This window comes from Staurois parvus, unplaced genomic scaffold, assembly GCF_062004578.1.
Source record: "Staurois parvus isolate SC_StPar_1 unplaced genomic scaffold, SC_StPar_1.0 ptg000044l, whole genome shotgun sequence".
Classification (NCBI taxonomy): domain Eukaryota; kingdom Metazoa; phylum Chordata; class Amphibia; order Anura; family Ranidae; genus Staurois; species Staurois parvus.
In genome coordinates, this window is record NW_028317840.1 from 3,522,126 (window position 1) to 3,538,459 (window position 16,334).

General features: G+C 37.8%; 1 protein-coding gene across 1 annotated transcript in view; it reads left to right on the forward strand.

The window, feature by feature from the left end:
* The window catches only part of CCSER1 (coiled-coil serine rich protein 1), a 1,224,715-nt gene that overhangs the window by 658,290 nt on the left and 550,091 nt on the right, over positions 1-16,334 (forward strand). The window lies entirely within an intron of this gene.

Below are 16,334 nucleotides of genomic sequence, written 5' to 3' on the forward strand. Positions count from 1 at the left end.
GCATGCAAGTCCATGATTAAACACCAGAGATGCAAATGAAAGTCTTCCTGCAAAGGTTGTGCTGACAAAGTGGTAATCGAAAACACCCAGTGACTAATTTCATAGGAGAGCAGTTCACTGTCACAACTGACCCCCAAGATTAATGTAGGGTCTGAAAGTGCTTTTGTATAATCCACTCCAGACTGCCACCCTCAGATACATCAAGATGGAAATACCTACTCATGGAAAAAGAGGCCAACAATAGTGATGTACCACTTAACAAATGTATTAAAAACTAAAAGGTTACACTCGTATAGGCAGAAATAGTGTCAGCATGTCATAAATCCAACAGAATGCTTCAGACTCAGTCCTCATGCACACTGTATGTTTTTACAACGGCTGTTTTTAGCTTTTGACTTTTTTTCTACAGCTAGTAAATCCCCCAGCATGTTATCCTGTGTGTTCATGCATGCATAGACTATAATCATCGTTTTTTGGCTGGAAAAAAAACCCAGGATTAGTGGGTTTCTAGCTGTAAAAATGTTCTATCGCTGAAAAATGCGGTACAACGCGGCAGACTGGCGTTTTTGGATCTTTTTTGCCCAAAAAAAATGTTTTTTTGGTAAAAAAAATGCTAAGACGCAAATGAGGAAAAAGGCCGCTAATCGCCTCAAAACGGTGCTAAACGCTAATGCAAAAATGCTAAAAAAAAGCTGAAAAACTCCCGTTTTTAATGTGACTTTACACAGCTAACATTACCAGGGTTATCAAAACGTCCAGTGTGCATGAGGGCTTACACTCCATTGTCACAAACCAGGCACTCCTGTAGTTCCAAAGCATCCAAGCACGATGACAAGACTAGCAACCTGCCCTACACATATGAGTTTCATCTGAAAGTTAAAAGTATTCCAGAGAAAAACATCTTTTATTTATTTCTTGTAAATGATTCTTATTCTTTTGATACAAGATTTTGGTATTATAAATGTCTTTTGCAGATCATAGACCTTTTTTTTAAAAGTTGAACAGCTGCTTAAATTACATGTACAGTTGTGCTCAAAAGTTTACTTACCCTGGCAGAAATTGTGAAATTTTGGCATTGATATTGAAAATATGACTGATCATGCCAAAACATGTTCTTTTATTGAAGGATGATGATCATATGAAGCCATTTTTTATCAAATAGTTGTTTGGCTCCTTTTTAAATCATAGTGATAACAGAAATCACCCAAATGGCCCGGATCAAAAGTTTACATACCCTGGAATGTTTGGCCTTGGTACAGACACACAAGGTGACACACATGGGTTAAAATGCCAATTAGAGGGTAATGTTCCACATCTGTAGCTTTTTAAATTGCAATTAGTGTCAGTGTATAAATAGTCAATGAGTTTGTTAGCTCTTACGTGGAAGACCTGACTAGGCTAGATACTGAGCCATGGGGATCAGAAAAGAACTGTCAAAAGTCCTGCGTAACAAGGTACTGGAACTTTATAAAGATGGAAAAGGACATAAAAAGATATCCAAAGCCTTGAATATGCCAATCAGTACTATTAAATCATTTATTAAGAAGTGGAAAGTTCGGGGATCTCTTGACGGCAAGCCAAGGTCAGGTAGACCAAGAAAGATTACAGCCACAACTGCCAGAATAATTGTTCGGGATACAAAGGGAAACCCATAGGTAACCACAAGAAAAATAAAGGCTGCTCTGGAAAAAGACAGTGTGGTTGTTTTGAAGGAGCACAATATGATGACACTTGAACAAGCTGCATGTTTGAGCTGCCAGAAAGAAGCCTTTACTGCATCAATGACACAAAAAGGCCTGGTTAGGCATGTCAAGGTGTTGTCAGGCATATTGTAACCAGGCTTTTTTGTGGCATTGGTACAGTAAAAGCTTCTTTCTGGCACTTCAACCAAACAGCTCATTTTTGTTCAAGTATCACCGTATTGTACTCCTTAAAAACAACCACACCATCTTTTTACAGAGCAGCCTGTATGTCTTTTTAAGTTGCCTGTGGGTTTTTCTGGTTCCTGTACTTTTTTGATTTTATGGTAATGCCTACTTACAAACCTATTAAGGAAGTACTCTGCTCATTTTCACCAAACTTCACCATAGTTTAAAACAATCTAGTGGACTTTATTGTGCAGGACAGACTTTGCCTATTTCCAGAGTTTGTCCATGATTTTATTGCCCTTTCAAAGGTCATAGAACTTGTATGCTATGTTAAATCTAAAGTAATGAATTATTTAAAAAAGAGTAAATCCAGTGAATAAGATGTCCTCAGGTTTCAGTAATTGTTCTAGTTTCCATAGCATTGTCGTATACATTTAAATAAAAATCAGGTGAACATTGGTAGTAAAGTGAAGAGTAAATAATCTTCCTCATCTGATTTTTCCATTGTCCTCCAACTCAAATCAAACGTGTGTGTGTGTATATATATATATATATATATATATATATATACTGCATGTTGAAGTGCATTTTTATTAGAAAATATATGAAAAATATTTTTAAAAATACATTTCAAATATACTGTATACTTTAAAAATACAAATCTACATGTTTGGAATACATTTACAAATATTTGTAAAAATATGTTAAAATGATTTTTTTATATGTTAAAAAAACTGAAGAATATATTTAAAAATATATATATATTTTAAAAAATATATATTTTTTTAAATCTATTCTTCAGATTTTCTTTAACATATAAAAAAGTAATTTTAACATATATTTTTATGTATATTTGCAAATGCATTCCAAACATGTATTTTTAAAGACATACAGTATATTTGAAAAGCATTTTCAAAAATATTTTTCATATATTTTCTAATAAAAAAAAATTTCAACATACAGTCTATCTATCTATCTATCTATCTATCTATCTATCTATCTATCTATCTATCTATCTATCTATCTATATATAGTGTGTGTGTGTATATATATATATATATATATATATATATATATATAGTGTGTGTGTGTATGTATATATATATATATATATATATATATATATATATATATTGAATATGGTCAAAATTGTAGCATTTCAAATATATGTCATTATATTTGGGAAGAATATTTTTAAAATATATTTCAAATATATTTTTCTTCCATGTGGGTACTTAGTCTGGAATATATATAAATAGTCAACAAGAGCCTTATGGGAAATCCAAAGCAAAGCCAGAACTAAGAACAATAGGTCAGTAGGCATACTGAGCAGTGAGACAAAACAATAGGTCAGTTATAGACAAGTCAAACACAGACAGAAAAGAGACACAACAGAAAAAATGCAAACTGGCCCGTAAAAGACTTTCAGTGACTATAATATAATAGAGTACGTTAGATAACTCTATATCACAAATTCCCTTACATGTTCTGCCTATTTCATAGTAGTCATCCCTCAATAGATGCAGATTTTAGTCAGGCAGGCTGGCACATACACTAAGACATTTCTATAGCAATAATGTATGCACCCTGGACATAAAGGCAGGGACTAATACTATTTTGTATTACCATTTCCCTTCTTTAGCAGAGCACATGCATCTGTTCTTTCCTGTCTGGGAAAAAAGCTATGAAGGACAGGATAAGCTGCACAGGGGTATGCTGTGTTATGAATCATCCAGCGTACATTATTACATTCTATTTATGAATGATAAGGCCAAGAGAGACATGTTACAAGGTTTAATTCTAAGCATACAACTACCCATTCAGAACTTCTGAGAGAAAGCATTTAGAAAAATTCCTGAACCCTTTGTTGGCTTTTGAAAAAGCAACATTTCAGCATCTCTGTGCATTCCTTCCGCAGCTTACTTTTATAAAATTATTTTTGTGGCGTTTTTCTATTATGCAGGTAATTTACCTACAAATTTCACAAAAGATCCCTATCTTCTCAAGGTTACAGCAAATTCTGCAATGTTCATATTCCTAACTTTTCTTTGCTACTAAACCACACTTTCTATTTTTCAAGTGATTTATTTTCCAAGTGTCATCACACAAAGGTTAATCTGGAATCAGTTTAACTGATCCCAGCAGAGTAAGGAAGAACTGCTTGTTTTAGTATGAAATGTTATGCTTGATTGCATAGCGCTACTTGATTTAAAGGTTTCTGAACATGTACCATTTTCTATATTATCTCCTAATATAAAATGTACAATATCATATCAATCTATACCCACATGACTGTGAAGCTCTGGGTACTTTACAATATGCTCCAGATATTATTTGATGGCAAATATAAATAATCCCTAGCTCATAAATTGCAATTTCTGCTCAGGGTGCTGAAGCGTACCTATTGCCTCAAAGCTGTACTCTAGTAACATGTAAAACATTGCATTTATACCGTAAATCTATATACAATAACACAGCAAGGTTATTTGAGAATATTAGTTAAAAAACTAATGCCTTGCACAGATGAAATTAAAGGAGATCTGTGGTCACAGCATACACTTTTGTTTTATAACAATAGCACTGTAATAGCAATACAAATGTAGCACTACCCTCTTGAGGGCCGCTGTGTTTCTGGATCCCTCTAAGCTTCGCACAGCCAGCAAACACACATTTTCCACACTTGCATCCAAAACCAGTGAACAGGACATGGGAATGTTTTTTGTTATTTTTATTAGGGGATATAACTTGGATAGAGTAATAGGGATTATGGGATGCCCAACTTGACTGAATCAATGCACAGGGACAACTTCCTTCATATTTACAGAAAAAGATTGTGGACTGTTCTTTTCCCTGAAAGTGGTCAGTCATTAAGTTTCAGTAGCAACTGCCCCTTATGGGCTAGGGAGTCTCAACCCCCATCTGAATGTTAGCTTAGCTTGTTGCAACTACATGCAGAGTTATCTCCTCTCCCCTGTAGAACTGCTCCCAGCTCCACAGCCTACAGACACTACCAGCCGTCCTGGCTGCTCTGAAGATCTCCCAGGACAAGGATAAAGGATTGAGCACAACGCTGTCCTTTGAAAACTTGCTACATGTGGCAGTCTCTCCCCTTGTGAATCACTGCATGTGCAAGTCTTCCTTGCTCCCACTGCTCCCAGACATGGATTCTGTTCATACCGCAATGCTGAATGAATTCTCCTGAGCCAGCCCGAACTCAGCCTGGAGGCCAGCCCCCCTAGACCTAGGGGACCCCTCCTAGGCCACTGACAGCCTCCTCAGTACCCCATCTTCCACCCAACTCCCATACTATCAGCTTAATTCTCCCATATTTATGGGTTGGCTTCACCACTCTACCAGGTCCTCCAAACCTGGGATTGGATTCCCATAAATAAGCAGATTAAGTCTCCACCTCTTCTGCCCACTGGCTTCTGGAAGCGTCCATGGTCCTCCAGAAACAGGTGGAGGCGAGTCCCAACCTGTTAAGCCATCCACCCTGCATTGCAGTAACCCAACCTAGTATTATACTCACACAGTTTCCATGAGTCATACACAATAAATTTACCTACACTACCCTAATAGCACACTAGAGGTCGATACTCAAACAATAGTTATTAAAGCAGATCTACACTTCATCTGAGCAGAACAAACCAGAAACGCTATTTAATTCATTTCTAAAATTCAAAGCAAACTCTCCCATTCTTGCCTTTATTTTGCTGAGAAATCACTTTGAAAGACACAGCTCTAGCATTTCTGGCCATGGGCATCTTAAGCAAGGGCAGATGAATTTACTTCTTGGAATCCATCTGCCCTTGGCTCAGGCCTATAGGTAGGAGGGTGTACTTAGCTGAGAAAGTCCCTCCTTCCTTCTTGAAGACTCCAGGGATGTATGACATAATTTGCCTAGGCATGGAAACTAGGAAGTAACTGAAGAAAGGTTAAAAAAGGCAAGTATAATATACTTACCTTTTTATTCTTACTGTTACTAATATTAGCAGCATAACGATTAAAAATATTCAATGTTGATTGAGAGAGTGAAGTTCCTTTTAATGACAATCCAATATAAGCTTCCATGAAAAAAAACTACATTCATGTTGTGAATGCTGCCTGTCTGCTGGCCATCTCCTTCCACAACTTCTTGGATGCCCTGCATGCATTGCAGCTTCTACTTGCTGTTTACTTTCAGTTTCTAAGGAGTACATATCCCATGATACCTTTCAGCCTGCAGGCAATGATTCCTTTCTTGACTCCGCCTCTTGAATTCCTCCACTCAACACCTTTGTGGTTCAGAATGCAGGTTCTATGAAATGTGTGACACAGCAGTGCCTTTTCACAGGGCATAGTAAATGTGTGTTACAGAATTAAAGGAATTAAATGTGTGGAATTTTTCCCAAAGTAAATCTCCAAGACCATTCAGAATAATAGGAGTATGCTAGAAATAACTGACATTCAAAGTGGAAATTATTTTACATATTGATGCACTGTAAGTAGATCAATGTGCTTAGGCTGGGCTGGTAGTGGGTCAGTGACCAATTTGTATTGCTTATTTGCAGTAGAATAAAGTCAGGTCTGGCAGACGAGACTGTTCACATGTATGAATTTCAATTCATTATTTAGCACTTTGCTACATTTTAAGAAACTTTAACGCTATAGCAATTAGATATACAGTATTATTAAAAGTCACTGGCTTGGGCTTGAGTCACATGTAAGGAATGCTCAAAAAAATATAACATTTGCTAGGTAAACCTAAAAACGTTATGTATGTAAAACTAATACACAGAAAACTCTGTAAGGGAAAAAAAAGTGTATGACCTCCTGGGATATTTGACAACATTATCCCAAGGGGCATATGGAGCATGACATGTCATTCTGGTAGATAGGGCCAAGCCATAGCGCCAAATCAATTTGTGGAGTAAATTTACGCTTTAAGGACCAGGTTGACAAGCAACTAGAAGTTCCTTCCAAGTCCTTGCTTTGCCTAGCAGGACCTAATAGACAACCTGCATTAGCGGTCATGTCAATTTGTCACACCTTCGGGGTATGGACTAAGCATAATGTTCCAAGAGCCTAAAACTATCCTCACTAATCATTCGGTTTTGGAAAGTTTAGAGCTTATGCCCTCTGATTTACACTATTGTGTAAGTGTATATCAATATGCAGAGAACTCTTTGGCTAAAATGTTGTTCTATGGAACAGCAATGAAAAAACAACACGTGCTGAGTATGCTGTACAATGGAGAACCTCTCTTTCGGTGCTTTCTTAGATGACTTTAAAAAAATTGTCACTGGCAGAAAAAGCACTCTTTTGTCCCAGCAAAAGAAGCCTAATCCTCACACTAACAAATCTCCTTTGTCCTCAGAAGTAAAAAAGAGAACATTTCTTTTCCCCCAGGCTTAAATCCGGGACCCAGATTAGTTACAGGTCCAGGACTGCTAGAGCTTCTAAGTCTGTAGACAGATCTTCTTTGCAATGAAGGGATGACCTGACTTTTCAAACAGGTGGAACATCTGTTGGTCTTTTCAAACATCTGGACCAAAAACATCTCAGATGCATTGGTAAAAAATGTGGTGTTTAGGGCCTACAAGTTAGACTTCCACTCTTTGCTACCACCCCACGTTATGTCTTCTACCATGTCTATGTCTCCACACAGGCTAGCAGACCTCTGCCGCTCTGGCAGATCTCCCAAGACAGGGAGTTATTGGCATTGTTCCAGAGGCAGATTGGTTTAAAAGTTACTACTCAAACCTGTTCATCTTTCCCACACCCAAAGGGGACATTCACAACATCCTGGATCTTAAGGCACTCAATTTCTTCATTTGTGTTAAAACATTTTGCTTGAAATCCATCAGGTCTGTCAGAACCTTCCTTCATGCCCTATCTTTCCAGCAAACCAGAATTATGAGCTGCAAAGGGGTATAGCCTTCCATTTGGTCTGTCTTTTGCATCCCCTTTATTCACCAAGATACTATCCCATTCCTAGCCTTCCTGTACTCTTCAGACATTCTCATAGTGAGATGCCTAGATGACCTGTTGAGAGAACAGCCAGACTGTACAGACTCTGCAAGGGTTTGGTTGGAACTGACTCATCACCAGTGGCGGACTGACCTTTTGGAAACTCGGGCACTGCCCGAGGGCCTGGGGTCAGTAGGGGTCCCCATGAGATGCCCCTGGTACCTTTTTCATAGGCTTTTTTGAGTTTTGGCAAGGACACAGGGGCCCCATGATCCCCTAATGCCCGGGGGCTCCATGAGTTGTCAGTCCGCCCCTGCTCATCACTTAGAGCATCCGGGTCTCATTTTAAATACTAATTAGTCCAGAGTATTTCTTTCAAAAGACAAATTTCAGACTCTGCTCTCCCAGATTTGGACACTCCAGTTGTCCAACTGCTTTTCATGCGAGTTCTGAGTATGATTGTAGCCTCTTTCGGGAGTGGGAGAGGTTATACCTGGCTAGCCAGTGGCTTTTTAACTTGCCATTGTGTAATTGCTCCTCTATACAGTACTACCCAGTTGTCTATGGTAAAGTGAACCTATGTGCAAACGTGGCAGGAATGTGAGGAAACATTACATTTGAATGATTGTACATCATTGGATTAGAGGCATTTTTTTAAATTAAAGTAAAACTCCAGCCTAAACCTAGCATTAAAAATGCCCCCAACACCTATGCTGACTAACCTGTGTAAAAAAATATGTATATACTATATTAACTAAACCTATTGTCAGATCAATCCTGTCATTTGATCTTGCTCCCCTATGTCAGCCATTGGAAGCCATTGGAAGCTGCAGGGGGAGAAGGGAGCACAGACACTGGCTGGACACGAAAGCCTATGTGTGACATCACTGATCTCAGCCATTGTTGGGGCTGGAATTCTACTTAATCTTCAGGTAGAAGATAACTGCAAAATTGAGATGTTTACAAGTTTTAATAAACTTTTTTTCTATTTTTCAAACAGTGGAATCTTCTTTAGCCTACACTTACCAGTTGAATATGAACAATGTTTAATAATTAACTTCAAAGTGTTTGCAGATATGTTTCGAAATATCTGCTATATACAATTTAGCATGTACTTTAGCAATGGCTGCATGGCATTTCTCAGAGCGGGTTTCCTGATAGTGACCAAAGTGGGCCATGCCTGCATAATGTGTGTTTAAACAGACACCTGAAGTCTTGATTGGCAATCCGTGTGACATGGTAGCAACACAGGAGCACAGCTGCGAAACTGGAACAAAAAGTTGCCACCCTGTAACAAGAAATGCCTGAACAAGGTCCTTCATTGCAGAATTACTATTTTAAGCTACAAATTTAGACATATTTAAAAGCATAAAGTATTGTATTAAATCTATAAAATGATCCAGTACATTAATTAGACCTATGAAACAATATTGAAGTTAAAAAACAGAAAAAACAAAAAACAGTTTGACTGCAAAAAACAAAACAATCTCCATTACTAAGCAATATTGCCCACTGTGTGCACTGTGATACTGAGCAACGCGTTGGCTACATGCAGCAAGCTGCACTGTGTTCTGACAGCAGTATGTCAACACCTGGTCTGCTGCTTGACTTGGGGGCTGTTGGGCTGAGTGCTTCACCACCATTCAGGAGAAGCCATTTTTATCAATAAATGTAAGGATACCACTGATTTCCTGAAGTGGAAATTGTGATGTCATTCGCCCTCCTTCTCCACCTCGGCCAATCAGAGGACGACTTGTATTCATTGATAAAAATACAAGGCTCTCCTGAGAAGCACTAAGCTCGCCTCTATTTATTTCTGGTAGCAGACAGGAGGTTGCTTGTACTGCTGCCGGAACATAGCAGAGCTTTTTGTATGTAGTTATCGCTATTACAGTGCATTACAGCACACACAGTGGTTGCGCTGCACAGTACTGAAAATAGTTTGCATGGGCCATCTTGACCCAAGCAAACTATTTAAAGTCAAAAGAAACCAGGTTTCAACTTTTTTAGTTTTTTTTCTCAGCTCAAATTTACCTAACTGCATCTGCATCTGTAATCTGTGAACAAACATTTCATAGCCCAAACTGGGATTGTTACTGCAACAACCCAGGAGGCCATAATGTTTTCAATAATTGCATCATTACTTCCAGGTTGTGGTGCTTGACCTGCCCTTAGAAGTAAATCATTTAATTAATCTCTATCGCCGTACCTGAAAATCATAATGACATCTCTATGCATGGTGTATAATTAACTCTCAAAGGCACTCATTGACCTTCTGTCTACAAAGGATGCCAAGAGTTGCATTTCCTCTAGTGCTTTTATCATCAGGATAAAGAAGAGAATATTAAGTTTGCTTGGAAAGATTAGTAGTCAAAATACAATGTTGATATCACAGTTTGCTTTTTTTTAATAACTTGTTATTAGAATGTGATATCATAGCAACCTAACAAATTAAAAGCAGGCATTGAAACTTATACATTTTTTTTCAAAATTTTTCTCCTGAGCACCTTAGGAGACCCCAAACCTTTTCATGCTCAGTATGCAAATTGTGATTTTCAGCTCCAAATCAAAACTTTGTCATGTCCTCTACCCCACAATGTCCATTTTTCTATAGTTCATTAGGAATGCATACACATAGCACTGAGGTTGGCAGTAACTGTTTTAAAAGTATAACTATGGACGACATAAAAAAATAAAAAGATGTAGTATGTCCAAAGCATTAACAGAGCACTATTTGGTAATATACAGCATTGCAGTTTTTTTACTTGTTGATTCTGCATCTTGATCTTCCTGTAACAGACCAAGCTGTCCAGGTGAAATGTCAGTTAAGCTGGGTACACATTATAATAAAAACAGGCGAACGATCGTCCAGTTTTCCTCAATGTTTCACAGCAATTCAAACCCAAGGATGGTACTAATTGTACGAAAGTTTTCAAACGACAGAGGTTTTTTTTTTTTTAACATAGAAACGTTGTAGCATATGATTATTGCTGTTTAATGATTCTGATCATACGCAGTCTTTTATATCTGATTTTTTTCATACATAAACTGTACATATTAAATGAAAACTTTTAGTTCTGTTCACTTACGAGAACAATTTTGGAGCTTGTCCCTTTGGAAATCTTTATTTGGAAAGTCGCTATCAGATGTCAAAAGTTGTGTACACATTATACGAATATCTAATCATCGCTCCTCGTACAGAATTTTTCTTCTGATTTTCTCATAGTGTGTACCCCACTTTACAGTTGAAACAGTTAAAACAAACAATATCCTTGAAATGCTGCTCAAAGTGATTAGCTTTTATGTACCTGATTTTTATTTTTTGGTGACAAAACCTAATACTGCTTAATAAAAGTGTTAGCTGCAGTTGGGCTCTCATTTTCTAAATGTGTACAAAAAACATTGTTTTAACTGTTTTAAAAGTTAGATGTCACAATTTGAAAACAGTGTGACTGTATGGGACTGTGCCCACATAGCCACATCATTCATTCATTCGAATCTGTGAATGAAAAAAAAAAAACCAGAAGCTCCCCCATAGCGGCAGATGGCTTGTAGCTCTCAATGAACTGCGAGGTTGCTGATGAGCACTCTCTTAGTTCATTGACACCTTTGACAGCTTTCAAACAGAATGCCTGTACATAGGTAGAGGCAGAAAACTGTAGGCAGTGTCTGCAGGAGCCTGCCTTTGCACCTGCGATCTGCTGATCTTGGGTGCCATGCTCTGCAGGCTCCTGAGAAAAATAACAGTACATGTACTTTTTTTACTTGCAAAAACGTGCATTTATATTTTTTTAAGGCAAACTTAGCCTTTAAGATATATAGCATGCCTTAGTTTAGAGCTAGAAAATTAGAAGAATATTTATGTGAGTCCATTGTGTTGTCTGCTTTTATTTTCCAAAACTGTCTTCATAGCCTTATCTTTATAATACTTTAAATGCAAACATTAGCAATAAAGACTCGGCCATTGAAATGTTGAATTGTTATCTATTATAAATATTTCACCTTTTGCCTTTTGGCAATTGTCTGTTCTTATAATATTGTTCCCTGAGCACAACACAGATTACAGATTCTCAAAGCACAAATGTTTTCTGCCCATTTTCTGTTAACAGTCACTTAAATTAGGTTACCTGTAAGAGAATATGGTAATATGGTTGCAACATAAAAAAAATAGTAGACTTTAATACCCCATTATAACAGAAGCCTGCTTATTCATAAGGCAACTTGTCAAAATATGGCCACAGTAAACCCATCCTGAGAAAAAAATGACCTAACCTCCTGAAAATACTAGTAGCCTAGAATCTGTGTTATGTCTATAGGCAACATGCTTCCTTTTGGTTTTGAATAGACTAGGGAATGTTTAAAACCCAGTTTTATTGCAGGCTGTGTCCCATTAAGGAAATTTCCCTTCACTCCCTATTCCAGAAACACAATGGGAAGTGTAGGAAATTTCTACAAGATTAGGAGAAATCCCTTTTGAGGTGGTTGTTTCTACTTATTTCCCTGATATTTGTGTTCCAGTGAAAACTGTAACATTTTGGATCTCCCATCCCAATTTCTGATCTGGACAAATAAAGAGGGTGTTTCTCCTGAGCAGGGCTATAGACAGCAAGAAAAACCCCAACAAAGATTTTAACATATCCACGCTTTGTCTAAAATAAAGAAAAGTATTGACATTAGATTTGGGATTCCATTTTGATCTGTTGCATGCTCATTCTTGGACAGCCTCCAAAAATACTGAAATCAGGGGCCAAGTAACTAATATTGTTAGAATGAAGTCAGAAACTACAGCTTCTATATACTGTATATATTTTCCAGTACAGGCTTCCTTTAAAGTTTACTCACAGTACTATTGCTATTTTATTAATGGCAGGCATCATTTGCATGTCATTCGTGTTTACAAAGTGGGCTTCTTGTGACCCTTTTCTATAACCGAATATACCAGCAGTCAATAGAGACATGGCGGCAATGTGCTGGGACCTGCAGATCCTAAACAGTGATGAAATAGGGTGCCACCTGGGTGAAACTGCATTTACTGTTTGCACTATATTTTCCCTCACTGGAAAGCAAACATATGCTTTTAAATAATTTATAATTTTATTTAACCTATTTATAATTTTATTTAACAGCTAAATATGAGGCTTGAAAAGTATCAGTTGAGAAATCATCCACAGCAAAGAGTGCAGCAATGGAATTAATTAGGATTGCAGAGCCATACGTCTATGTTACATATTAAATAGTATTGCAGCTAGGTACAGTATTGGATATTAAGTTTATTAAAGGATGACTACACTTTTATTAGAGTCCATTAATGGCGGTCATCAGGTCCCATTTCCCAATATTCCTCCTACTCTTTCTATCCACCATTTTCCAATGGTGAATTTATGCACTGTTCTGACTTTTTTTTTTGTCTGTAAAAAGCAACAATCCCAAAAAAAATCCATTTCTTTAAAAGATCACGTCTCTTTTTTTGCATTTTGAAGAAAGCTGTACACCACTAATCACACAACCTGACACCATTTGAAACAAGTAAGTGACCTAAAGTGGAACTGTGGGCAAAATAAAATCATGTCTTTACTAGCAGTAACACAACAACGGGTTCACTGTAACATAGTTTTAATATCTGTTGATCCTGCCAGTAGTTTCCTTTATTTTTTTCAATTTCTGTAACTGTCCAGCAAAACATTATTTTAAAGACTTAGTAGGGATGCTTGCAATGTTCAACTTTTAATCCTACTGTATGCCTTAAAGCAATTGTAAAGCTTTACTTTTAACAAACATGCTATACTACTGCACAGAGCAGCCCAAACATCTTTTTCCAGGTCCCTTGCTGGTGTTCTCTGCTTCTCCTCTTTGCCACCATAGAAAGCCACTTCCTATGGTGGCAAGTGTGCTCAGTCTGGCCCCCCCTGGTCTCTGCTCACAGGATTTAAATAACAGCTTTGTTTTACCTGCTTAAAAAGTGTGCTGGAAAAAGCATGCTATTGCTGTTGTTTTTATAACTTCTGCTTTTCCGAGCTCTATCCTTATACTGCTCCTGCTCCACGCTGTTAGATTCCAGGTATATGGTGCTCCTGTGCCTGCCATGACCTATGGAGACCAGCTAAAGTCCCCAGTAGATGCAGGATCCTGTTTAAAACTACAGTGTTACACACATATGTTCCCAGCATCACACTCACGGGAAGAGCAAGAGAGACACAGAGCAATAATCCCAAGTCTCCTCCATGGCAGTGACTGACAGCAGCTTCTGAGTGGCTTTAACTCTGTGTCCCTTTCAGGAAAAGCTGCACATGGGATTGTAGTTCTAAATGGGAGCACGCACACAGTGTAGACTTTGGCCAGACTCCATAGGCCCCACCAGGCACAGGAGGCACACACATACCTGGAGTCAAGGGTAAAACATAGGTTTACTCTTAATTCAGTGTATGAGATATGTATATTTTTTTCAGGTATTTACCAAAACATATTCAAGCTATAGTTATTTAATGGATATAGGCTCAGGTTTCATTTGAGGGTATGTACCTCCAAATTGGAGGAAGGGTTTAGGAATTACAGCTCTTAAGAGTAGCTATCTCCCCTTTTTCAAATGACCAAAAGTAGTTGGGCAATTGAATCAAAAGCTGTTTAATGGTCAGGTGTGGGCTACTCCTTTGTTACTTCTTCATCAGTTAAGCAGGTAAAAATTCTGGAATTGATTCTAAGTTTGCTATTTGCATTTTGAATCTATTGCTGTGAATTTACATCATACGTTCAAAGGAGCTGACCATGCAAGTGAAACAGGCCATTGTAAGGCTTCAAAAACAACACAAATCCATCAGAGAGATAGCAGCAACATTAGAAGTGGCCAAATCAATAGTTTGGTACATTCTGAGGAAAGAAGAATGCACTGGTGAGCTCAGTAACATAAGTAGTCATGGACGTCCATGGAAGACAACAGTGGTGGATGATCACAGGATCCTCTCTATGGTAAAGAAAAACCCATTCACAACATCCAGACAAGTGAAGGACACTCTCCAGTTGGTGGGCGTATCATTGTCAAAGTCTACAATCAAGAGAAGACTTCACAAGAGCAAATACAGAGGGTTCTCCAAGGTGCAAACCATTCATAAGCCTGAAGAACAGAAAAGCCAGATTAGACTTTGCCAAAAAACATCTTAAAAAAGCCAGACCAGTTCTGAAAAAGCATTCTTTGGACTTATGAAACTAAGATTAACCTGTACCAGAATGACGGGAAGAAAAAAGTATGGAGAAGGCTTGGAACAGCTCATGATCCAAAGCACACATCATCTGTAAAACATGGTGGAGGCAGCGTGATGGCATGGGCATTCATGGCTTCCAGTGGCACTGGGTCATTGGAGTTTATTGATGATGTGACAAAAGACAGAAGCAGCTGGATGAATTCTGCAGTGTTTAGAGATATACTGTAAGTTGAGTGGACGGCGCTTCACAGTACAGATGGACAGTGATCCAAAACACACTGCAAAAGCAACCCAGGAGCTTTTGAAGGAAAATTAGTGGAATATGCTGCAATGGCTGAGTCAGTCACCTGATCTCAACCCAATTGAGCATGCATTTCACTTGCTGAAGGCAAAACTAAAGGCAGAAAGACCCACAAACAAAGAACAATTGAAGACAGTTGCAGTTAGAACCTGGCAAAGCATCAGAAAGGAGATAACCCAGTCTTTGTTAATGTCCATGGGTTCCAGAATGCAGGCAGTCATTGCAGTAAAGGATTCTCAACAAAATATTAAAAATGAACATTTTATTTATGATTATATGCATTGGTCCAATTACATTTGAGCCCCTGAAAATGGAGGGACTGTATAAAAATGGTTGCAGTTCCTAAAATTTGTACTTGGTATTTACGTTCAAGCTCTTGAATTAAAGCTGAAAGTCTGTACTTCAGATTACTATGGATTGTTTCATTTTAATTTATTCTGGTGGCTAACAGAGCCAAATCCATGAAAATTGTGCCTGTGTCCACATATACTGTAAATGGACCTAACTGTGTGTATATATATATATATATATATATATATATATATGTATACATACACAGTTGTGTTTAAAATAATAGCAGTCAGACATCACTAACCTGATCAATCACTGTTTTTGGTAGAAATTATATTACTACATGGCAAATAATTTACTAGCAGGTGTAGTAGAGTAATGGAAATCCATCAGACCCAACAGTCATGACATGCATGCTGCTGATTCTGTGTGATTGAATCACTAATTGAAAGGGGCATGTTCAAAAAAATAGCAGTGTGGAGTTCTATTAGTGAGGTCATTCATTCTTTGAAAAACAGGTGGCAATTATTGCACTTATTTAAGGAAGGAAGGCAGCAAATGTTGTACATGCTGGTTACAGTGCATTTCTCTCTGAAATTCTGAGGAAAATGGGTCATTCCAGACATTGTTCAGAAGAACAGCGTACCTTGATTAAAAAGTTGATTGGAGAGGGGAAAACACATAAAGAAATGCAGAAAATGATAGGCTGCTCAGCTAAAATGATCGCAA